Here is a 26,680-nt window from a genome sequence, read left to right on the forward strand (position 1 = left end):
ACATATATATCTTACAAAAGGGCTCTCCAAAACAGCAAAAAGAAATAATACTTTTGAACTTAATACTGGTCTCCTGGGAAGGAAGTGCACTGACTTTATCAGTGGAATAATTTCAGATGATACAGTTACATGAATGGCAATCTATCTCTTCACCTTTAGTGAAGGATTTCTTTAACTGAGAACTTCATTTTCCAACTCCTTTTTTTTTTTTTTTTTTTTTTTTTCTTTTTCCTTTTTAATCCTAAAGACAAGTCTTCTCTAAGTTGAAGCCCTTCTTTAAATACCTTTCTTATTAGTTTTCATCTCCCCAGCCTACCCCAACTCTCCTCTCTCTTCTTCTTCCTTCTCTTCCCTGTCCTGATCTCTCTTTGTGGTCTACTGTGGATCATTTCAGTACCAAGAGATTTATCAACACCAAATCCTACACTGTTTGAGGGGCAGCACAATAAGCTTGACTCAATTATCACGCTGTAAATTGATTTAAAAAAAAAAAATTAAAAAAAATCTGATGGATGAATAAAGACTGAATATCTTTGTTTCTGACCCTGTCGTACCATCAGCAGTTCTCTGGCAGGACTCACACTTGATTGACAATGCAGCTAATGAACACTGTCTTAGGCCACGTAATGATTTACCTGCCAGGAACAAGGTTTGGCAATGCTACCTTTGCATACCTGTCAAATAATTAATCCTTTAAAAAACAGATATATTGTTTTGAAGCATGAAAGTGTCTGGAAATTAATAGAAATGTTGAGGTATAAGATAAATATGTGTTTGCTCATTAAGCTAATCAGGATTGTTTTTTTGCTTATCTTGTTTTGAAGGCACTCCCCATCTATATTTTAGCCACCTGTTGTCTCATCATTGCAGGAAGCAAATATCTTCTTTTATCCAACCAGCTCCTACCTTATGAGCTACATCTGCCAACAGCCAAAACAGAAAGTAGAAAGCTGTTTGTGGCTATAATTGCTCTTCCCACCTGAAAGTATATTGGGATTTTTCTCCCCGCCCCTCCCCTCCCCTTCCCCCCTCCATGCTCAGCCAAACTACCTGCTCTGTTTTGCCTTTTAAGAAGCTGAAACAAAATAAAAACCCTTCATATAACAGCTGGTATTATGAATGTGTAGCTCACTGGCCTTATGACTCTACCTCCAGACACGAATCAATTGTCCATACAAATAGAGGAAATATGTCTGGATACGAAGGATCTCCATTTCAATCACAGATACATGTGGTGCTCCATAGTGCCCGAGCAGGATTCTGGAAGAAGGCTGTTCTATGTTACTTTGCTAGCAATAAGAAGTGTCTTTTACTTCCAACATCTTGAAATGGGAGAGTCATACAAACCTCTGCTGACTTATTGAGCACTATTCACTGTGGATCAATAAATAATGCAGATGCCTTCCACAAAATGTAACTTGTTAAAAGCGGTCTTGCACTTTTGCAAATAGCTAAATTCTTGCCTAAAAAGTGAGAATGGGTATATGAGTAGTGGAGGGTGCAATGGAAAGTGCTGGTGAGGAGGTGAGGGGCTCATAAAAGAAACTGTTAAACTGCAAAGTTGAGTTTAGTTCCTTATGAAATTCTTTGAAGAAGCAAAAGTATTTTAAAAACATATGACAATAATTAGCAGTATTTCTTTGGGGATTTGTTTGTTTGACCTTAGCCTTTTAATCTGTCAAAGTATGCTAATAAGCTTCACAGACAGAATGATAAAATGTGGAGACAGATGAACTAACTGAGAAAACATCAGTACAATACTGAATATACTCATGGAAAGATAAAGAAAGAAAGAAAGGAAGAAAAAGAAGAGTGCAATTAAACATTATCTCCAGGCTTTGATGACATGCTCACTATCATGGCAAAGTTGCTTCCAAATTTGGAAGGAGCGTATACTTGAGGTCACTATCATTGTGTCTGGCATGTCTGATGATTTTACTCTGAATAGAGGGACATCTTTCTAAGTTGTGTTTCTAGGTTATCTTCCCTCTTAAATTTCAATCTAATATACTGAAGCACTGTTTTCCATATGTTGTTGTACTACAGGGGATTTCAACAAGCCACGACTGTCTGTTCATAGTTTGAAAATCCTGCTGTTGGTGAACAAATAGGCTTTCTTCCTTGAAGACCTGTGAAGAGGCTTCCCCAAGTTTCCACTGGGATGTTTTATTTTATTTTATTGTATTGGGTTTTGTTTTGTTTTGTTTTGTTTTCTGTGAGACCTTTCAAGCTATCTATGTGAATCTTATGAGAAAGACAGTCTCCAGAATCAATGGTCACTTTTTAAGGAGCAGTCTACATGACATATGAGTTGCTAAACTCTTGGTGGGTAAGTAGCAGTACATGAGACGGTTCCTTTAGCACACAGGAAAATAAGTTTAAATTTTCATTATTTTTTTTTTCTCTTTTAAATAACTGTTTCTATCTTCTCACTTATACCAAAAAGACTTGCAATGACATCAGAATAAGATCATATAATAACAACAGGCATATTGAAATGTGTTGCCTGCCCTCACGTGTAATGCTTCTCAACCTCTTCTGTTCAAGAGGACTTAGAAAGCTGCCTGATTATGAAGATTTGTTTTCCATCAGTACCACCTATCTCTAGAATGCCAGAGAGCCCTTCTGCAAAATCAGAATCATGATGCTGTCACATTCCAAAGTAGAAGACTAGTCATTCCCTCTTTTGCTCAACAGACAAGCTATAAAGAAGTTACATTTTTTCCCAGGCCTGATTTGACCATATTCTGGTATACAGGGATCTTGTTCTTCCTGACAGAGGAGACATGAATTATTGAAAGAGCAGGAATTAACTGAGAGGCACATCTTCCTCAGATATCCTGCTGCAGTAGCTGTAAACCAAGAAATTAAACGTAAATCAGGATGTAGACTTCTCTTTGCTGCATGACTAAGTTTGGTAACTCACTTCCATGAAGTGAGACTGTGAAGGAGTTCTTCTAAATAATATGTTTGCACATTGTATATCAGTGTATCTTATTTCCTGACAGGACATCTGATACTTCGTTTTTCCATATAGTCAAATGAAGCTTGACATTTAAAACTCCCCTTTTCCAATGACTGAGCTACCCACCTTACTTAAGCTCCCTAAAAATATTCGGCAAATGAAACATAGACGTGTCTTAGCAGCCAGAAGTGTGCCTTTGCAAGGCTTTTAAATTTAGTCAACTTTATAATCACTTAAAGAGCTCATCCAAGCTTCAATTTTTACAAATGTAGCTAAAGGCTTTCTTTCTCTCTCTCTGAGCCAGATGCGCAATTACAAGCCAGAAATTAAGGCCAATTAAAATAAAAATGTGAACACTCGCTCTAGCTGAAGGAGGTACCCAAGGCCTACATTAAGGAACTGACTGACCCATTATATTCAGTGCGTGGCAGTGGCCCTCATACCAACACCTTGGAATGAAAGATACCGATCCATAATATCACACCACATTATGCTTTTTGTTAACCATACATGGTTGGACTTTAGGACATTAAGGGTCTTTTCCAACCTAAATGATTATATGATTCTGTGAAAGCCGAGTGATGCAGCGAGTGACACGGAACCATTTGCAGAGCACCAGGCTGGGGCTGTTGGGGACCTAAATATCTAAATCACGGTGTTAGCTTCCTCGCAGTTGATTGAGTTTCACCAGCAGAACATGACACACAGGCCGGCTTGCGTCCCTGCATCACCGCAGTGGGACACGGCAGATGTGCCCATCTCTTAGCAGGATGTGGCCATCTTAAAGCCAAACTTTTGGAGGGCGGCGGCTGAGAGAACAGCAGGGCACCTCCAAGCCGGGCTTCCTCCGAGGCAGAAGATGGAGAAGCATCTCTCCCTAGGGAAACCCTCCACCCTCCGGACCCCTCAGCACCCCGGCCCCGAGCAGCACAAGGGAGGAGCCGCACCCGCCGCCGGCCGCAGAGGGAAGCGGGGCGGGGGGAACCGGAGCCGGGGGGGAAGGGGGGCCCGGGGCGGGGTGGCGGCGCCTTTTCTCCCCGGCGGCTTGGAGAGGTGGGCTGGGGCTTTCAGAGGGGCTGACAGATCTGAAGTTTTGGAGGCTGAATGAAAGAAACACTCGGCTAACAAAACAGTGCGCCACAGAAGAAGTTTCATCTGGTCTGGCCAAATCCCTCCTTTCTTTCCATCTTTTCTCTCCTAATAACAGCTGCCCTCTCATTCCCTGTTACTCCGCTGTGAAGAACAAAACCTCCCTCTGACTATCTGTTTTTCTTTTCTTCCCCAGAGTAGGTCTCATTACTGGTGATTAGCAGATGATTAAAACCAATTCAGCTTCCCCCAGTAGATATTTTCTCCCTGTTTGTGACTAACGCGTCAGTCTTCAATGAACGTGCTCCTAAGCTTATTAACGGGCTCAGAGGATTAGCTGCCACCGAGCGCCGCCGCTCCGATATTGTGATGCAGCGAGTGACATGGAACCATTTGCCGAGCGCAGGCAGGGCCGCTGGGACCAAATATCTAAATCACAATTTTAGTTTCCGCGCAGAGAGAGGCTGGGGCGGGGGCGAGGGGGGAATCCTGACGATAATTACAAAAATCAGGCGTTTGGCGAAGTCTGAAAATAGCCTTCAACTTAAGGGCAGCGCCACGGCTCTTCGGGGAGAACAAAAACCAGACTCACCCTCCCCCCAAAAACCCGGGTCCAGCCCAGCCATAAAATATAGAGCTTCCTCCATAGGGAGATTCGTTGATGTGTAGCCCAGAAGGGGCCCTATAGCGTACAGGCCACTCTCGGGGTTACATACATAGGTGTGGGCGTGTATCAAATCTATCTCCTGTCCGCGTTTTACTATGTAAAACCCCAGCCCGCAGCGCTGGCACAGCGGAGATTAGAGCGGGATGCAAAATAAGCAGCTTCTCTTTATCCCACCCACCCCTTTAAAAACAACTAGGCTTAACTATAACTTAATAGCTAATAATAAAGAAGAAGAAGTCGAAATTATCTGCAGGTTTGAATTTTGCAGTAAATCATCCCGAGGAAAAAGAAAAAACAGTGTGAAATAAGTTAAAATGGGTCTTGGTCAGTGCTTTAAAATCACATTCTTCCTCACTGCCATTTTGTGCTTTTTATTTGTTCTCATATATATATATATATATATAAGGATTGTTGTAGAGAATTTCTCTGCATTTAGGAAATTAATCCCCTACATTACACTTCTTTTCACTGGATAGATCTCATAAACAAGTACTCCAGGAAGATAAATTGATTTGCACTCCCACTCCTACAGCCCCTTGTTGCTCCCGAACAAGTGGCAGACCTGGCTGTTGGAGTTGTGGGAGAACCCAGCTTTTTATTTTGAGGGTTATTTCCCAATGCAAAGCATCCCTTCTCTTTCAGAACAGAAAAGAGCACAAACTTTTCCAGAAATTTCCAACACAGTAAAGTTCAAAAGGAAATATATACATAAATTTTTTACTTCTGCTCAGGTGAAGTATTTGATTTATTCTGATTTATTCTGATTTGCAGGTTTACTTTGCTCTGAATTTTGCTTATCATTTTCAGTAGTCACTTTGCAGCACTTATACATTGTACACTGCAACAAAACAGAAGTGAAGTTTTTAAAGAGAAAACTGAAACTCTTAATGTAGTGTTTTTTAAACACCATGTTTGCAAACCCAAATTTCTCAATTCATTAAAGTCTCAACATTAAACACTATTTAGATGAAACTCAGTATTCTGGAAAATATTTCACATCCCAGTGACCATACTTTTTGTTCTGAGGGTTGTTTCAGGGAAAAACCAGAGGGGCTTTAGTGAAGGCAAACTGATGTCTAAACACCGATTTAGCATCTTAACTTTAGGCATCCAGATCTGAAAACAAAGCCAAAGAAATAACACTTTTAAAGGATTTTTTTTTTTTCCACTCTCATCTTATATGCTTTAAAATAAAAGAACAGTCTCGTCCCAATAATTCCCTTTCCACATCTTTAAATGTCTTCCATTTATATTTTCCATTGTCCTCTTTCCAGTGCAGCTTAACTCTGAGTGTGCTGAAGCTTGAAATGTAGCTTCCGATTTATAATAGCAACAGGGCATGCAGCAAATGTCAACAAATCCCCTGTCACCCAGGCAAGAAGGAAATGTGAGAGGGAAGGCAGAGTAGCCCTTCCTTGCTGCATAATTCAAAAAACCCTCAGTGAGAAATAAAGAACTAAAATCTTGCTCCTGAAAAACTGTGTGAGACCATTAATATTGAACCAAAATTGGCACAGTATGGTGCCAGTCATCGCAAATAGCCAATTATATGTACCGTGAAGGTATAGACCTATGCGTCTGATATGTAAGTAAATTTAAAATGAAACTCCTCCATCATCTGTCTCCTCCTCTGCAAAATTAAAGGGATTCCAGCAGACCGCATTGACCAAGTTCTGAAAAAAAGCACCCCATAAGAGCTACATCACTGACCTCAAGTGACCCCAATAAATAAGCAACTGCTGAAGGATCAGCTCCCTTGTTGGGAAACAATAGACCCAAACTTCAGTGGAGTGCATGCAAGAAAATGTCACAGGAGGGTAGCACAGTATTTCAGACCAGAAATAAAGTTTGAGGAATAACAAGTACACAGCCAAGTTATTGAGAAAGCTGTTTCAGAAATGTGATTCTGCATTTGGCTTAACTTCTAGAGCATTAGACTCTACCCCTCTCTCCTTTCTGCTAATAGAGATAGGCAGTTGTCGAAGAAATATATGGTGCTTTTTGCCGATCGCTCTTTTTTCCCTGTCTCTAAGCCATCATTTTATATGTTTATTCATGGGTCAACAAATGATTCATGCAAAAAACATACCAGGCCATTGGATCTTTATGAATTTTCTACCACTGGGCTTTCCCTCCTTCTGTGTGATCGGTCACCTGAGTCACATTACAGGCTTATTTCTGGCTTCAGCTTGGAAGAAAGTACCTGTAAGACAAGAGGGAAAGCTGCCTTTGATTGTGTCAAAAGGTCTGTGAAATTAGGAGCTGATAGACTGGCTCATAAAAGAAATTTAAGAATATTTTAAATCTTTTCCTTTGGACTACTTCCTGCCTGAAAAATCCTTAGTGGGAAAATGTGGATATTATGAGCAGGTTCATTCTCAAAATGGATTTTCTCCTTTTATCATCAGGGACAGAAAGTGATTTAGACGAATGGAGTGCGGTAGGAGCTTTTTTGTGTCATTTGAGGCCTTGTCCATCTGCAAGACGGGGCCAGAGCATATGAAAAGCAGGGTTTGTCTGTCCATCATATATGCAGATTTGAACTCAATACCACAATTGCAAGAGAGAGAGTGAGTTCATCTTCAGGGGCTACCACCACTGAGCTGGGTATTACCTCCTTAATCTTAGACTCAGTAACAGTCATGTGTTAGTTAAAACCACTTTCCTAGTTGCTTTGCTTCATTATGAGACACAAGAAGTAAAGAGATGATAAAGGGAAACATACTACATCTGTGGCCAAAACCAGACTCGCTCAGAAAAGGGAGGCTGATCTGAAGTTAAGTTTGGAATGTTAATACTAAAAAAATTCATGTCACAGTTTATGATATCTGACTTACTTAAACTTTAAATTGGCCAGCATAAGAAAGAGTTAGGGAGAAGCAGACAGAGCAGGAGTCTAGTTATAGCACTCAGCAGTTAGCATTTGTTACCAGCACTCCGGCAATCCAGCAGCAGTGCTGTGCAGGCATCAGCACCGGAGCTACTTTTCTTCCTTGAGCCTTTGTTTTTTGAAAAACAGATGATTATGCAGGGGTAGTATTTTCAGCATCTCTTTACGTGGAAAGGTGGAAAGTGTCTGGGTAGGAAAAACTCCATTTTCTGATTCACTTGTGGGTTTGCTTTGCTTTGCGTTCAGTTATATTTTTTTCAGCATGAGGATTTAAAGTTGTTGCTGACTTTGTGTTTCGCTGTACCACAACACTTGGTAGAGGAAAAGGAAAGCAAATGTGCAGAGTTGCCAAGAGACAGGTTTATTCTGAACTTCAGCAGCCTGGCACTTCCACCACGAAGATTCTTTCCCCTTCCTGCACTCCCTCACACTCCAGGAGCAGGCAGATAGACCAGAAATAGGAAATGACCAGCTCCTGATTCACACTGAAGCATTCCTTTTCATGTTATTTTGAGCCTTTCACAGCCCCACCAATCAATGTGAATGTTTTCAAAGGACAACTGGGAAATGGGTGAGATGTGGAAAATTCAAGTGGTTAGTTTGCCAAGGAGCATGTGATCCTTCTTTTCTGCTATTCCTGCTTCCAAATGTTACTTCTTTTTTGAGTTCAAAAGTAGCATTTGGGGAGAGGGAAAATAAATTTGTTAGCCTGCTTTTCTTAGCTGTTTGCAAACACTTTTGATATGGAATAGATACAGGACATCCAAACCTGCAGCTTTGGGTCAACACTTGATATATGTCTGCAAAAGGGCAAGAAATAACTTATGTTGTAAAAATTCTACCTAAAATGTGTCAAGAAAAACTGAGAATAGGAGTATCTAATCAGAGTAAAAGGCAGAGCTATGAATGTAAGGCATAGCCTCTCCAGAGACATGATGATGCTCCAAGGAGACATTGATCTACAGTTCCTAGGCACTCAGAGATTGTAGAAGAGTTTTTAAGGACAAAAGTCATAAATGCCATGTCATCATTGATTGTACTACAATGGCTATTGGAAAATATTGCACTTGTTTCTTAAAATCTGCTTCTTGTGACTGATTTAGCTGGATGTCCACATGGCATTGTTATCCTCAGCCACCATGCCCCTTTTGTTCTTTTTACAATGGCCAATTGGATAGATTAAAATAAATAAATAAAAAGTAACTTCAAGCAGCACTTTCCTGCCTTTCAATATGATACTGAAAAACAAACAAAAAAACCCAAACAACTTTAACGTGAGAGTTTGTAAATGCAACATTTAGAACAATAGGAGCCATGAGTTTTATATAAAGTAACATTTTACCTCTCTAAATATCCTGACTGTTATTTACTGATATACATTCACAGTGTAGAAATTACAAGTATTGTTTTTCTGCCAAGTCCTAATGAAGGGAATTTTCTAGCCAAAAAGATTCAGAGAAAATTCTGAGAATTTTTGTATGCTAGTATTTTTTGGCTCATAGTCTCATACTCACTGGTCTATCGTGTATATGTTTTTCTCACCTTAGCAGGTATTGCTAGAATAACAGCAGGTTTGCCCATTTGCTTTCCATTCCATCTTGACACCTGAAATTGCTAAAATCTTTGAAAGTAATATTAGCATGGAAGATTTTCAAGATATCCTCTATTGCTTCTGCATGTTGCAATGGCTGTTCCTTTTCATTCCTTGCTCTCTTCTCCCTTGTGCAATCTTTTATAAATTTGAAAGGTAAAATTGCATAATCGCTTCTTTTCATGGAATAGCTCTTTGATGAAGGTCATGCATGGTGGAATCTGCTGGCCACATAAAGAATAGTCTTCAGAGATAAAAACTTCTTCATGTAAAGCAGTATGGCTGAGAAATAAATGAAGTTAAGTATGTGCTCTACCATTTCTTGTTTTCATTTCTTCTTTGGGAGCACCTACAAATGTGTATGTTGAATTAAAGGGAAATGATTTATGGACAACCATCCAAAGGAGTAGCAGACTTCTGAACTTGATGAGGTACTTCAGAAGTGAGAGGAGCAGGAAAATGAGAAAGAAACAAGGAGTGAAGACAAAGAGAAATGGAGGCAGAAGAATGGTGTAGTTATTATAAAGTCAATGGAAGGTGACTGAGTTACTTTCAGAAGAATTTCATAGCACTGAGAGAGGAAAGAGCAGAACATGGGGAAGCTTTTAGAGACTATTCTAGACTAAAAAGGTCATGTTTCATCTGTAAATAATCTGTTCTCATTTACTCTGAGCTGTTCCTTTGCTTGGGGAGACACCAAAGAATTCCAGATTATCAGAAGTCACCTCATCTGCAGTGCTGGAGAGATTAGAAATTTGTTAACATTGTTATAAGCTGGGGAGATAAAATGCTTTCAAGTAGTGCTTGCAAGATTTTCAGTGGCATGAATGTAATGCACAAACCTGCTTTCTCTTAAAAAATTGCTGAACTCTACTGAAGATGAAATGGAAGAAATCAGTCCAGTTCAAAGTGCACCTTCTCTGGCTCTGAAACAAACAGAAAAATCCAAAATAACTTTAGCTGTTTAGTATGGATGCTGCAGAACAAAAATTTTGGTGGTGTGGTTTGTCTGCAGAGAAAACAGTCACATTTTCGAAATGTGCACTGTGCATCCAGAATATGTTAACGTGTCTTCCACTTTGACTGCTCAATAACAGATGGAATAGTGTCCTCTCAATTGCACTTGCTCAACTCAGAAAGCCCATTTGGACAAACCTCATCACCACTTCTGCAGTACTTTCAATTTTGACAGCCTGGGGTGATATCAAAGAATTAATTTCCTTGCAAAGCTCAATGACCACTTCATCAGTGGTAGGTTAACAGTAACACATTTTTGGATAACAAATAGCAGCAAACAGTACTTGGAATTTCTCAGATATGTAAGTTGCAGCTCCATTCAGAGCCCTCTGAAGTATTTCTGGATGTGCTTTTGCTTTAATCTTTTGTTTACATACTTGGTACTGTATTGCCTACGAAATCTGCTCCTTCTAAAGTGAGCTTGTATTCTTGGCTCAAGAAGGTAGGATGCAATGGGATCTGTTTGTCAGATCTCGGACTTCATCTCCTTTGTTCTTGTCCAGGAGCTAACGCTGTGGTGCCGGTACTGCTAGAAATATGCTGTTTGCTTGTTTGATTTGTTTTGTTTTGTTTTGCTTTTTGTCTTCTGTGACCTCAGATTTGCTTCTGATTTCCTCATTGGTACTTGAGACAGTCATGAAGAAGCAAAATTGATCAAAGAAAAATGTCTTTAAATATAGCCATATTTCAAGATGCAAATATTAATGATATTGTAGGATAAACCCCAAAGATCAGTTTTTCAGGTTTTCTTTAGCAATCAAGAAAGAGGAAACAGAAATTTAGAGCTGAGTATTTGCAGTGTAAGAGTTTCAGCAGTCTGCAAGTGGGCTGATGGAATTTGTTCCCATGCACTGATATCATACATAGGTAATGTCAGAGAATCGGTAGGAAGGCACAGTGTGTTGTATATACTGCAAACATAAGAATGACAAGAATCCTTACTTTCCAGGCAAAACAGTCTTAATAGATGCTTATGCAAAGGATATATAGGGAAAAAGAAGAGGGTCATTTATTCTCCATTGCCTTGATTTGCCATAACTGCATATTTTCACTGTCACTTCATTGGGAAAACAAACAAACAAACAAAAAACCAACAGCTAAAAGCAGCTTATGTAAATGTCTGCAGTGGGGGCTACCTTCCACCTGAAGTGTCTGCCTCAGTGTGCAGCTCTCAGGAATGAACAACTGCAAACATAGATCATGGAAAGAAAATGAATAAAACAGATGAGAGAGGATTAAGTTTTCAAGGAAGACAAGATCAGTCTTATCTCAATAGCCATTCATTTCACATCTTTACTACTTTTGTCACAGCAGTACTATCAGAACAAATGTTAATTTCCCTAATATTCTTTCTCAGACTCAAATACGAACATAGTGAGGGACAAAGACTTAAGTTAGAATAATTTCCTGAACACCAGCAACCAGGAAGGAGTAAATACATGCTAATTCTCAGTGATTCACAGATACCACTGCTGGCCTTAAACAAACCAACACTTAAATGCTCAGTGTGATCCCATCTGAGTCAGCTCAAGTCCATAGATTTATGTCTATGTACATGGAATAGACAACCTGAAAAGACATAAATTTTCTAGTCTGTATGAAGTTGAGTCTATCTGTTGAGCCATACAGTGATATGGTGGAAGAGTTTTTCAGCCTGAGAATCTTTGCACTGTGCTAGTTTTTGTAGCATATAAATACCCTTGGGCTTCTGAATGAATTGAAGTTAGCATTTTCAGCTATTAAATATTAGCAAAAAGCATACTTATAGTGTAATAGATTTGATCTGGAAGAAACAGTGCTACGATGGCTGGTAAAATCCTTGTATTTTATGACCAGAATATAAAGTGGAGCAGGAAGCCCTAATTTACGCTGATATGGGGTTTGGTTTTCTGTGGCTGCATGCTTTTGTTTCAACGAAAGTAGTTTCACATGTGGTATTGCTCCATTTGGCTTAAATGCTTTTACGTAAAAATCCCCATGTTATTTGCACTCTCCTGAAAAACCAAATACATCAGGACAACTCGAATACCCACCTGACAAAACTTCCAACTAGTTCTCCATTGATCTAAATTATATAGTATCTTCTAACTACAGAAAATGACTCTTTAGTGCCCAAGATATTGGACCCAATATAATAACTTTCCATAATAAGAAATAATTAAGCTTCAAAAATGTGGTAAGACAAAACCAAGCAAAGGTATTCTGTTTGGGGGAAAAATACACCTTTAATGAATAGTTTGTTTAAATAGTATTCTGTATCATAGGACCTTTTAGCAATATTATAGCATTTAAACCATATGACATCCATTATATCACCAAAAAGAAGCAGAATATTTATATGTGAATGCAGATATACAAATAGAGTACATTCAAGGAACAAAAAGAAAAAAAGAAAGTGGACCAAAAAAACAAACAAACAACAAAAAAAACCACCACAAAAGACACCCCAAACAAACAAACAAACAAACCATCCATTGTTAATTCCAGCCTTTTCATTATATTAAAGTACTTAAAGTACAGAAAAAATATTCTGCTATTTTAGGAAAGAAGTGTGAGAGTGTTTCAGAAATGCATTTCATTCTGGTAAGAACTCAAATGATGTAAAAGTGCCATTTTATACAGCCTTGTGTATCTGACAGAAACTCAAGAGCTACAAAATTAGGTAACTTAGGCTGCACACCAAACCTGTCCTGCTATAGTCCAAAAGAGGTTATTGACTTAGAGGAGGAACCATTGATAGAGCAATTAGTACTAGAAGCCAGATGTGTGATGGCCCATTTTTGGAAATGGACAGATGCCCCAGCATTTATGGCATGGAGTTATCAAATATAAGAAATCCTTTGAATAGAACCAAAATGACAGGCAGCCTCAAATTAGAATCTGGTAGATTTAGTGGGTAATGTTTCCTTGGAACTGGCATGGGATAAGCACATGTTTAAGAGGCCCAATAAGCACAAATGAATCTTTTAATAGTGACAAAGGTGCTATGTATAAAGCAGGTTTTTTAATGCCTGTCCAGAAAGTTACTGCATTCTACTATTTATTTATTTATTTTCCTAAGCTTCTAGGACATAGTGTACTCTAAACTTAGGTGCATAATTTCAGGTATATTCCCAATATTTCCATTCATTGTGCAGCTTTATTAGGAAATTCTGCATTTTGAACATTACATTGCTATGCCAAATGTGCAGTTCCATAAATCAGCCTGGGAGAGAGGGTGCCAGCCCTTCCTGATGATAAATACAGTGGCAGGAAACTACTTTGTTTTGTAATATGTAAGGCTGATTAATCCAAATCTGTTTGCAAACTTCATTTCGTACAGGATACCCCCATCCTTACAATCAGATTAACAAATCAAAGGTGCATTCAGACTTGGAGACAGGTTGCCACTTAAGTATTTCAGACACCCAGGCATTTGGATATGCTAAGCTTGGATTAACAAGGTCTGACTATTTAGAGGGAGTTATGTTTAGGGGTTCTCTGTCTCTGCTGATTTTGAATGCTGTGCTCATGGGGGTAGCGCCGTCCAGTCTTAAGAGCTCAGTGAGCTTACAGAGCTTTACAGCCTCCCTGCAAGCTTCACAAGCTTAATTGAAGATAAGTATATACAAACTCACCTTCCTAGAAAGACCTTCATTTATACAAAGGGGAAAAAAACCAAACAAATCTCTTTATGCAGTGACTTCACTGCATCTTTCTGTCATTGCTTATCCTAATTTTTATATAGTACAATTTATTATACTAAACCCCTTAATCATGTGGAATAGATGAAAGTGGAATCACTCAGCACTGTCACCTTTTGCTGTCACTTGAGACTCTCTAGGAGGTGACAGAGACAGATCAAGTGATTTGTTAGGACAAAGTTGTGCCAACTGCTTCAGCACTAATGGGAAGTGGATCTGTGAGGGTTCGGGCCTAAGCCTCTCTCTGTCTTTCTTTCTCCATTTGTTTAAAAAGTGAAGACAGAACTGCTCTAGCCAACATGTTCAACAGTGTTCCCTTTCCACTCTGTCACTTACAGAGACCAATCTTGCAATCAAGAGGTGAAGAAATGAGCAGCATCTCACCCGCAGAACATGAGCACTCTTGGCATTGAGAAGAGGCAGCCATAGGAGGCCATGTGGTGCAATGGTTGATGGTGATGTTATCTGTAAAGTGCTCTTGAGGAATGATTTAATGATGATGCTACACTGAGGGGTTGCTTGTGGGCTCTGCTGAAGCATCCAACAGTTACAAGTGAGAAAGTGGAGCATGAACAAGGGGTGAAGTGTGAAGAAGTTTGCTATGGTAGAATTTTAATGATGTTAGTTTATGTTTAGAGGTGCAAACACGGTCATTCAGCAAGAAACCCTTCCCTTAACTACAGCTGTGTTGCCATATAGTTAGTCATACATACATTTCTGAGTGAGACATTTGTCACTATCATTTGTTCCTGTATTTAAGCTCAAAACATCTCAGTGACTATAAAATAGTAAAAAATGCATCTATAGTGTTTTGTTATTATTTGTTTACTCTTACGTGCTCTTCGTGCACTTAAAATAAGATTGCCTTCATTCAGAAATGTCCCTGTGTCCTAATGAAGGAGATAATTCAGGCAGGAAATCTGTGAGGATCATAACTGCTATGAGACGATAAAGCTTCATTTGGAGAGGCAAAGAATCCTCCCCTAGAGGATGTGTGTATGTGTACCTCACCTTATGTTCTTTGTCTAATCTGCTTCTGTATAGGAGATTCAAGATGTGATACATTGGTCAGAAGTGTAGCTGTCATGTGGCTTTACAGCTGACTATAAATTCAGTGCACTTCAGTGTTGTTTGCAAGTAATTGTAACTGAGTCAGTCACTAATTTACATACTGTTATAGTTCAGGAAAATATTTGCTGTCTAAACTGAAGCATTTCCTTTAAAGCGTGTTTAAGAATTATTTCATTTGCAACTTGTAGTAATGCATCAAAAGAAACAGAATTGGGGGTGGGGGAGGAGAAAGGAGAAAAAAGAAGTCTCAGAAATATTAGCAAATAATTAATTGATAGAATAATAATGATAAAGAAAAGAGGTTTTAGCCTTCTGTAATCTCTCCTTATTCTCCATTCTACCTTAGTTTAAATAAAGATAATATCATATGATACTCTACAAGAATGTCTGGATATTTATTTTATTTTTATTTTATTTATTTATTTACAATAAATACTTATTTTATTTATTTTATTTTATTTTATTTTATTTTTTATTTTCTTTTATTAAAGTAGCAGTAATATTTATAATAGCATCAAATGAAATCCCAGATTCTATTACTCCCTTCCTCAAAGTTTTTGTTAAAAAGAATGCTTATTTTATTGGTGAATGTACATTGTAATTATGGAATTAAAGAAGGTTTAGAGATTTCTAAGCAAGAAAAATTGTGGATACTAAGAAACTGGGTGGTCTGTGACTGGTAGATAATGCTGATCTCCTTCCAAAAATATTTTTAATCTTTTTCCCTCCTCTTGGAGCACATTGAGAAGGACAGACAAAACACTGAGTCTTTCTATTATTTTCCTGTCTAAATTAAGCCTCAATTCTTGCCACTTCTGTTTGGAGGAAAAAGAAGTTACAGCAGGAACAAAAGATACAGCCTGACTTTGGATAGTTCATCCTGTAGCATCATGATTTCTTCCATATCAGAACTGTTTCCAGTCATTCAAAATTTAGCTTTCTGTTTGTTTCTCAAGAAACAAACCTTTCCCTCTATAATGACCACTGAACAGTACAGAGTTCAGGAATGAGCCGATGTTTTATTCTATTTCCTATGAAGGCCACTTTAGATCTCAGTGTACTTAGTGAATGGTTTTTTGTTTTTGTTTTTCTTTGTAGCAAAAACTAAAACATCAGCTGTTGTACTGTTTCTACTCTTCTCCATTCCTCTGGAAAAATATTCAACCTATCTATTTAAGTGTAATTTCACTGGATAAATCTTACAGGTCAGCAAATCTGTTCTGTGACAAGAGAAGTTCTGTAGTCTGGGTCTCCTCATAAGATTTGTCTAAATTAGCCTATTCCACTTAGGTTCATGGTTGGACTGACCTCTCTGTCCTTCAGTGTCCTTGCACGATGCATTCTTTGTCTTTCTTTCTCGTTTACATTCATATAAACAATGTCAGTGAAGTAACCTACAAATACAAACACTGGAGATTTAGTCTGCTTAAAATTCAGTGGTTAATAAGGTTCAAAGTTGTATGCTGCTCTAGGTGCTTGTTAGCAATGCACTAATGTAGCACAGGTCTCCCTGCCACTCATAGACTTTAAGTTAACACTTATGTACTGATTAAAACAAAACAGATACAGACCATAGACAGTTGCAGTTGTTCTGATTAACATTATATTTTACAGTTGTTATACAAACAATTAGTAGGAAAAGACTACAACATCAGTTCTGTTGGCAGGAGAAGGCACAGCCATGGCCAATCCAATCCAATTAATCCATGTCTCCAGTATGCAGATGAACAGCAAAAGTGCAAATCAGAACATATCATTACATTGCATTCCCCAAGACACCGAGAGCCTGATCCCAAGAGGTGGTAAGGGCAGTATGAGGAAGAAATGAGATGTGCTGGGAAAGAAGCACACAGTATGAGGAGAGAGCTAAGCTAAAATATACTGGGGAATTAACATGGCTGTCACACTGTGTGTGTAGAGGAACACCTGAAATTTCCAAAATTCAATTTTTTTGCAGCAAGTATATGAAAAAATAATTGAAATCTATGAGGTTTTTTTCAAGAGATGAAGTCTCCCCCTGATTCTACTCCCCAAAACAGAAAAATAATGTTACAGGAGAACTTTATTGTTATCATCCCTATTGTTTTGTTAACCATTGTGTCGAGTATTGAATAAAAACACTTCACTCCACTGAAATCAAATATTTTCATAACTTTGCATACAAAATTTCAATGAAATGAATGCATTCTACTGGAAAATACTGACTCGATTAAGTGTATCTTCATTTTCCAGTGGATTTTTTAATAGGAAATAAAATGAAAAAGATTGCCATAATATAGTGTGTATTTCTTTTTTCGGTAGCCCAAATTCATATAGTTTATTATATTCTTTCTTTTGACTTCACTGAGTTTTGCACTTGACCCAAATAAATAAAAAAAGCTGCAAGACCCAGAGAAAAATTTCAAACTATCTGTAATCCTGCTATACAACTGGTTGAATACTAGATCATATATGTTACTTGTTATTAGAACACAATATCTCTTGACTATCTATAGTGCCATTTATACAGTGATGAAGTAGTAGTACTTGATTCTGAGAAAAACGGTCGTGTTCTAATTAAGCATTACATTTGTAGGGCTCTCTGATGCACTTTATTTATTCAAATTTTTTAAGATTTGGCATTCTGACTTGAAAGATAGTATACATATGTACAAAATGCAAGAAAACATTAAAATACTCAGAGACAACACAAGAAATTTATCTTCCCCTTTGCTTAATCATTAAATGGATCTAGCAACAGAGCTCAATCTGAAAAATGGTGTACTAAAATGACCTTTGCATTTTTTCATTAAAAACAATTTCTCCTGGAATAGTTTAGTGAACAAAGAGATAAAATATGTACTACAAAATTTAAAGTATACAAGACAACTCAAGATCAGACACATTAAATATATTCTTCAGCTTAGGATGCATAACTTCAAGTTCAAGTATTAGGTGAAAGTTCTCAAAGCTCTCTTATTTTCTCACAGGGCACTGCTTACTGGCAGATTCAACATGCAGACTGCATTTCTGCTGGATTTGATAAAAATACAATTAAAATGTTGTACAGGGGGGTACGCCAAATTGGCCTGCATCCTAAAACCCACTCCAAGCAAAACCTTGAGGAATATATTGTACAAGAAAAGGTTTGTCCCCTGGGATTACCTCCCACTTCCTTTAACCCGATATTTTGCTCATCCTATTAAGAGATTCCTCAGAGGGGTGAAACAGTAGATTGCCTCATTAAGACTCATCATTTACAAGATGTTGACAAACGCTGGCATTTATCCTGTTGTCATAATAAATGTGAGAAAATGACCACTTGGCAATAAGTGATTCTATGCAATTGCAGGTTGTAAAATACAACAATATAAGGGTCTGTGGATAATGTATCCATATCACTATGGAGCATCTCTGAACAGATTCTGCATTCACTGTAACAAATGTAGGCTAAAATAAATAATAATGGACAGTTTTTTATAGAGTTTTCCACATGTGCAACCCTAACATTAATTAAGAAAAATGAGAGAATAATTTTAAATTCAACACAATAATGAAACAGTTATTATTAATCCTACCAGCTGTCTCAGCATAGGTACTCATCATCTACATTGTCTTTGTTGACAGCTTGAAAACTCTCTGAACTCAGTTTGTCTTCAGTTCTCATCCTCCCTGTGACTGATAACAGTGTGGCCTTTCTTAACTAGGGTCATCTTGTCCAGTCTGTGTTAATGGTGTGTATGAGATCAGTATGAGAAGATATCCCATAACAGAGCTTGCTGAGGCAGGTTTGAGTGTGGGAGAAACATTCTCCCGCATCCATGAAAAAATGTTTTGTGAAATTGAGGTTTTAGTTCATCAGGGACATCTGCACTGTGATCCCCTAGGCAAACAATGTATGTATGTAGAGCTCAGAGTAATGTTGTATGTTTATTATCATGGAAACTACAACAGACACAAAGAACACAATAACACTAATTGATAGAAGAAATTCTCACCTACAAAACTCTGTTTTTCACCCCTATGTCACGATAGTCAGCTCTGCATCAGCAATGAACAAGAATGCCACAGTTATAAAAATACGCACCAGTGGAGGTGACCCACAGTTGTCACTGCTGAAACACACCACTACCACCTCACTATGCCTCATGTCCACTGTCTGGACTCCATAAACATTCAGCAAGCATTGATGAAGGTCAATGGGGTACATTTTTTTCTCATGGAGGAATTCAATCACATACCTTTGCTTCATAAGCAGTTCCATGTCAGATGCCATTTTGTCAGAGTGTCCCTCTGCTGCCATCTGTCACACAGCAACAAACTATACTGGAATGCTGATGGGAAGGTTCAGCCTCTACAGTTAAAACCTTCAACACCTGCCTCTGATGTTGTAGGCCAGCATAATAAAATAGGAGGCGTTACTTTTGGAGCAAGCCTTGTAGATGAGAAGAAAATTTGGCCCTAAGTCTGGTTTCAGGATAGCATTAGACCTTGGCATAATTCTGACAATTTATAAGAAATGTTCTGAGGGAGATAAGCGTACCTTGTAGATGCAATTATCAGCCATAAAAGCAGACCAAGATCAACCAAAAGACATGAATGCATGAAGATTTATGTGTAAAGCCTTATGTGTAAAGCTATATTTTTCATCTCTCCCTTCAGCTAATGGGCTTTGAACCTTGCATGGACTGCAGTTTTCTCAGATGTTTCAGGTTCTGCTTCTGCATGAGCCCCAGAAGCATTTCAGTTTTTATCGTTTCAAGGAGGTTGATATCTCTGTTAACCATAGGTTTTGTTTTCGTTTCTGTGTAGGAAGAATTTTACCCAGTAGGTCTTTCCAAAGAACACCAATGACTTTGGTTCATATCCTTTTATAGAAATAATTTGTTTCTCTTAAAACATGTCTGGAGTGGCGCCCTGTAGCATAATCTGTCATAGTCAAGCTGAGCGCAAGATTAAGTGAGTACTTCAGGCCAGTGAATATCTTCAGCTTCCACTACGGTAAATGGGAAGAATAATTCCAAATTTAAGATCTAATTTCATTAGTGTGATAAAAGTGTTCAGAGAGATGGAAAGAAATCTGTTTCCCCTTGATGACCTCTCCAGTGAAGTGCCTACACGCAGAATAATACAAGACTTTTAAACTTCATTCAGGCTTTCCTAAACTGAGGAAATAAAAATTATAGTCCATTTGAAATTATGACCTTGTATATCTGCCTAGTTTCTAGGAATCTTGTAAAAACAGAAACTGAACACAAACAGGTTTATCCTTTTCTTTGTATTAGCTGTGAAATCAGAGGAAAATCAAGTTATGAGCTTAAGAGATTTCTTGAAATGGAAGATATTGAGAATGGCCCAAGCACAGCCTGGGCTATACTTTACAAGGGGAGAGGTTGTGAAAGACTGAAGAAGGAGACAAGATATAGATCCAGTAGCTGTCCCCTAGCTGATAGTAAGAACTGCTCTTGACCAGATTAGGTCATATCTGTATCTATGCCTTACCATGCACAGCCTATGGGCCACATGTTCAGGGCCTGGCCTATGGATGAAAGTTATCCAAGAGTAGAGAAAGTGACTCCTTTGGTAAAAACATGGAGTTCGTAAACTGTGTGATGATTAACAAATAAACAATATCTCACATTTTTGCAATCTGAAAACCAAGCCTTAAGGAACCAGCAGAAGCTTCTCTGATTTTCTGTGCATTCATGTGTTTTTCTTACCCCTGTTTATATCTTAGTTTGCATTCCTTGTAACGGTTCACTCCTTGTCCCCACCCCCATCACTTATCATGGCATACCACGTATAAAAAGGGTATAAAATCCAAGCTCCTCTCAGCTGGCCTGGGATCCACAGTATGTGTAATCCTCCCTCTCCCCTTCAGACCCCATCTCATGACAGACACATTGATGAGACAGGCTGTATAACCTTTCCTACCCTAATTTACCTTCCCCAGAATTTGTATAACCTTACCCAACCTAATTTACCCTTACCTACCCTAATTTACCTCCCCCCCAGAATACTGATTAGTCACAGGCTAATACATTGTTTGTTTGCTGAGAATACATGTGATTATAGATCATATGTTCAACAGCTTGCTCAGAATACATTTAATAAATTGTTTTGGTGCACCTGATCTGTGTCAGTGAAATTTGCTGTAATCATTGTTTTCTTTTGAGTGAAACAAACTAAGGAACAGGGTGGTACAGAAGGTACTCTCCTTGTTTCCAGAATGCAATGATTTCTACTTTAAACAATATTTTTTAGCTTTTATAGTAATGTTTACTTTTTGCTGAAAGATTAAAAAGAAAAAAAGAATGATATATTTTTCTTGCTTTTGTTTCTGTGTAGGAAAAAACAAGCATTGCCAACTGGTCAGTATAAGTACAAGGCTGCTTCAGTGCTTGAATCACTTGCAGTTCTCCAAATAAGAGAATCTGGTCTTTGTTCAAATTCACTGTCTTTTCTCTCTCTTGTTTCCCCCAGTTTAACCTACAAAGGCAGCCATCACAAGTGCATGAATAAGATTCTTCTCTCATAAGTTGGCCAATACCAGTTCCTTGACCTTTAGGTTTATATGGTGAGAAAATGGAGTCCTCCTTCAGTCAATTCTTCAAACAATTCCAAGCAAAATTAACAGCAGAACATCCTAATTATAATACATTTATTAATAGATACAAGTGATATTCTGAACAATCAGAATTAAAAGTGAAAATAACTCAGTTTCCAAGGGTACTGAGTTGCAGGTGGTTGATAACTCTATCCTACTTGATTGATACATTTTCTGAAAGTTTGTGGTGACTGTGGGACCCTAAAAGAATCAGAAAAATTGCTTTTCTTTTTTTCCTCTCCTCTCCTCTCCTCTCCTCTCCTCTCCTCTCCTCTCCTCTCCTCTCACTTCTTCCTCTCCTCTCCTCTCCTGCTCCTCTCCTCTCCTTCTCCTCTCCTCTCCTCTCCTCTCCTTCCTGCTCCTCTCCTCATTTCTCTCATCCTCTCCTCTCCTCTTCTCTCTCCTCTCGCTCTCGCTCTTCCTCTCTTCTCTCCTCTCCTCTCCTCCCCTCCCCTCTCCTTCTGCTCTCCTCTTCCTCCTCCCCTCTCCTCTCCTCTCCTCTCCCTCTCAGTCTACTAATGACTTAACATGGAGTACTACAACTTGCTGCCAAATAAGCCTGGAGTAGAGGAAAGAAAGTAAAAACCACAACCCTGAAATAATCCTTATATTTTTTTGGAGCATGCTCTATTTCTGAAGTGAATGCTTTTCAACATGAAATGTATATTGTTAGCAAAACCAAGTTTCTGTCGAACAGAAAAGACTGGCCTTTGAGATATGAGGCAAGTGAAAGTTCTCCTGCTCTTGCATTCTTCATTACAGTTCCATTACAGTTTCTTTTTGTTTCAGAGACTCAGCTCTACTCCTGGATCACTTTTATGTTCACTCTGAATATATACTACTATTACTTTAGATCTGGAGTCATCTTATCTGTGGTATGATGTTTTCCTAATCACAACATCATAGAGTGTGAGATTATCATGTTGTCTCCTTCCTTTTGTACTCCTCTATTTTGTTTATAGTATTTTTAATTGAGTCCTGGACTCCCAGTCTGCATTCATTAGACATGGAGCAGATAAACACTTGTAAAGACACAATTAAGTCACAGCCAGGTACTGGTGTTTTCCTCCCTGCTGACTTTACCTCTGCTGAATTCCGTTCATTAGCATTTCCATAGTTTTAGTTACCCCATATTGGAATTTAAGTCTGTATTTGCTTATTTGCTTGCTTATTGCCTGCTCTAAAACTCACTGCTCATTTGTTTATCTCAGATATATTGTGCTAACTTGGTGGATCTGCCTACCAGTCTACAGAGTCTGAATGCCCCAACCTCAGCTTTTCCTAATGGATTCAAATATTTAATGGTGCTCTAAAATAAATTTCTCCTCTCTCTGAGCAGAACTGACTAGCACTCACAAAGTAACTTGCAGACTTGCATGCAGTATTTACCATTCTCTCCACTGTAGAGCAGAACTGGATAATGATCAGCTCTCCTATTCCAATAATCTCACAACTTTCAGACCAGCCAGAAAGCTTCTTCTGGTAGGGCACTGAGTCCAATTACATACTGACTGGGAACAGACCATTACCTTGGCTGCTCTTGAGTCTGACTTGTCAAGGTTGGCTTTTCAATCATTAGTGTTAAGGATTGAATTTATGTTTGGATTTCAGATTTACTAGCTTACTACTCCATTGCAAATGTCTTTTTAAAGGTACAAGGCTGTGCCATGGAGGGATTCTGAAGGTGGGTCCCAGACCTGAAGTACTATATTGCTCAAGTATACATAATGAATTATAGATTTACATTTTTCCAAAGATCTAGAGCAGTATCTCTGCTTAGTCATCTGCAGTGTGGTGCGAAGGCAGCTCATAGATTGAGCTTATTTGTGTTCTGCATTACATATCATCTCATGATATATAGGAATACTTAGAGAAGTTGAGCATTTCGAACAATACAAAAATGCTTCAGTCTTATAAGAGAAGCAGAGTTTCATGGAGTAAAAACTAGTGAATTTGTTTGTTTTTCTCCTTTGGAAATTTTAAAACACGATCAAGTAATGTTTCACTCTCTTTGTAAAATCATTGAAGTGTTAGTCTCACAAGAATAAGCTTTCTCTGATCAGACGATATTTTGATACAGCTGCGTGGAGGTCCAGACTGGTTTCTATTTATGTCAGCAGAAGAGCTCCCATTGAGTTTAGGAGCCACAGATGCTGGCTCTCTGTGACCTACCAATGCACCTGAAGCAGATGTTCATAACCATACAGTGATGAGTGCATAGTTTGTGCCTTATTGCTAATTCACCACAGCCATCTTTCTCTTCTAACACAACCTACATCAAGTAATAGCCATACCGCTCTTTGATTTCCATTTTGAAAACATGTTTTAAAAAGGACAATGAGCAAAAATAAATTTTACAGAAGCCAATAACAACAATGCAAATAAAGAAAAAACAGCTTGCTGAAAGAAAAAAAATTCAAACATTTGGAGGTGTGTGAAAGTTTTTTTTGGAATAAGAAATAGAATCATAGAATCATAAAATCATAGAATTGCTCAGGTTGGAGAAGACCTTAAAAATCATTGAATCCAACAATGAAAAAATATAAAAGTTGAGCACGATCTTTTCCCCTGAATTTATCAGCTTGTTAAACAATGTATTTGTCTTTCTTTTTGACCCTGAATTTTGTATATTGTTTCATTCATAGAAAAAAATATTTCTAATGCACAAACTTTTGAATTTCTTCCAGATGGAGTACATTAATAATATAGTGTAATGTAACATAACACCATGTGAGGTAAAGTAACATAATGTAACACAATGTGAAATGTAACATAACATAACTGTATGCTGTTCACTGCACATTAAGCAATGTGAGCACAGTCGTATTCTTGACAGTAGTAACAAATAATAATAATGTAGAGTGCTACCATAATAAATATGAATTAGAACAGTGGTTAAATCTGGTTGGGTATAATTATAGGTTGCCCTAGTGAACTAAATTTCAGTGGGGTTTGGTTCTATGGTTTAGGGTAGTCTTCATTAAATATAGGAAAATCCAGTTAATTAATTAGCCTTTAGTGTTAAATGAGTTTTTTAAGCCTGAGAGACAAGGGGAATGTGGGATTTGTGGGGACTTGACAATGAACATTTAATGATGTTAAACCCAAAGTGACTGTTAATATAGGCTACAGTACCTGAGAGTCAGAAATACAGTCACAGTGATAAATGCAAATAAAGTACCAAGGTTTAACAGGAAATGAAGAATGTTAATTTACTGTGGATATTCAGATTGTCTTTCTATGATTTTTTTTCATAGTTACAGTGCCAAGATCCCTCATTCTCTGACTGTACAGAGGACACATAGAATGACAAAAAAATATAAGATTGAGTTGAACTTGTCTAAGCATTTATATCATTCTTTTCCTGGATGACTTACCAGCACGTGCAAGAGCTGTTCATGAAGAGCTGTCCTTTGGAAAGGAAGGCATTACAGTGCAGTTTCAGTAAGGATCAATCCTGGACTGAGTGAGAAGGCATTCTAATCTACCTGGTGACATTTTATATGTATAAACTCTTATCTACTGTGTGGACTTGTAGATTCTTCATAGAACTATAGAATCACCAAGGTTGGAAAAGACGCACAGGATCACCCAGTCCAATTATTCACCCATCACCAATAGTTCTTACAAAAAAATGTTCTTAGACAACCTCATATTTCTGTGTGCTGTAGACATCTCTCTATATATCAGGGCTTTTTTATTCTTCCACCTATCCTCCTTTAACTTCACAGGGGGCTTATTTAAGGGATGTAGCAGTGTTCCTGTCCATCTTTCAGGGCCTGCAGACACTACCTAGTCCTGCTCAGATGTACCAGGATTTCCATGACCATGCCCCGGGCCCCCACTTCCGCCCCAGAGCCATCAGATAATGCCCCATTGAGGCTGTGGCAGGTCTGGTCTTCAGCTACCCACAGTTCTGCCCTTCATGGCCACAGCCCCTGGTCAGCTGAGGCTACTCATGAACCTATACCCCAGTCTGGCCTTAACCTCCCACTGTGGCCCTCCTTGGCCGTGTCTGTTCCTGATTCTCTTCAGTGGCCCTGACACTGGCCACAGCTGTGGGCTGACAGCCTCACCTGACCCTGTAAGCTCCTTGGCTTCTGGCTCCTTCAGGAGAGTTGCACTAGATAACCTTTAAAGGTCTCTTCCAACTCAAACAATTATATGATTCTATTTATGGTCAAACACAGACATATATGTGGAATGAGATTCATTGTCTCCATTGTGTATCTATCTGCAATTTACCTGTCTACATCTTGGCTAGTCATCCTACTTTGACTTCATCTCCAGTGGCAATAGGTGACCATACTTCATTCATTTGGCTGATATCAGCAATATACATTACGATAAGAAATGTAACACTATATGGATGCTACAAAGGCAAGTAGGAAGCATGTAGAAGGCTGGGCTTTTCTACACTGTCTTTCCATTCCCCTGGCTCCTTGAGGCTGTCAGACATTCATAGGAAATGGCAATGCATTCCCAAAATAGGGACTTTTGAGTACTCCCTGACAGCCACTTGTCCCTATACTGAATTTAGCCCTTCGTGATTTTTATTTGCAGCCTCCACTTGAACCTTATGCTAATTTTGTGCAACATGAGTAGTAGGTTTTTTTTTGGTTTTTTTTTTTTTTTTTATCAGTTTGGTGGAGGGACAGTGATCAGGGACCTCTTGAGATGACAGTCTGTCAGACTGTAAATCAAGGAGGATCTCTCTCTTAGCAGCCACAAAGATTAAACAGACTAATGAATCAATGTTTTAGACCAACCACTCTGGGGAGCCTTCACTTAAGTCCCAGCACTATTGGTCAGGTCAGAAAATGCTCTTTGCTGTCAAATGGCAGGTTTCTCTGTGTGGTAGTGTGTGTTCATCCCCCTTCGTGTGAGCTCTAAAACCTGACAGAGGCAGATGTCAATCCATACTGTTGTGACACTTCCTTATTCAAGTCTAAAAACTTTGTGAGATATTTTCACCATCCAGTAACTGACAAGAGTGGGGAGGTTTTGTTTGTTCATTTTGCAGGAGTCTGTTCTAAGGCTCATGTTTCTATTTTTCACTTCTGTTGAGGATGTGAGCTATTCATTAATAACTATCCTATCTACTCCATACACCAAACCTTT

Source organism: Coturnix japonica, chromosome 1, assembly GCF_001577835.2.
Source record: "Coturnix japonica isolate 7356 chromosome 1, Coturnix japonica 2.1, whole genome shotgun sequence".
Classification (NCBI taxonomy): domain Eukaryota; kingdom Metazoa; phylum Chordata; class Aves; order Galliformes; family Phasianidae; genus Coturnix; species Coturnix japonica.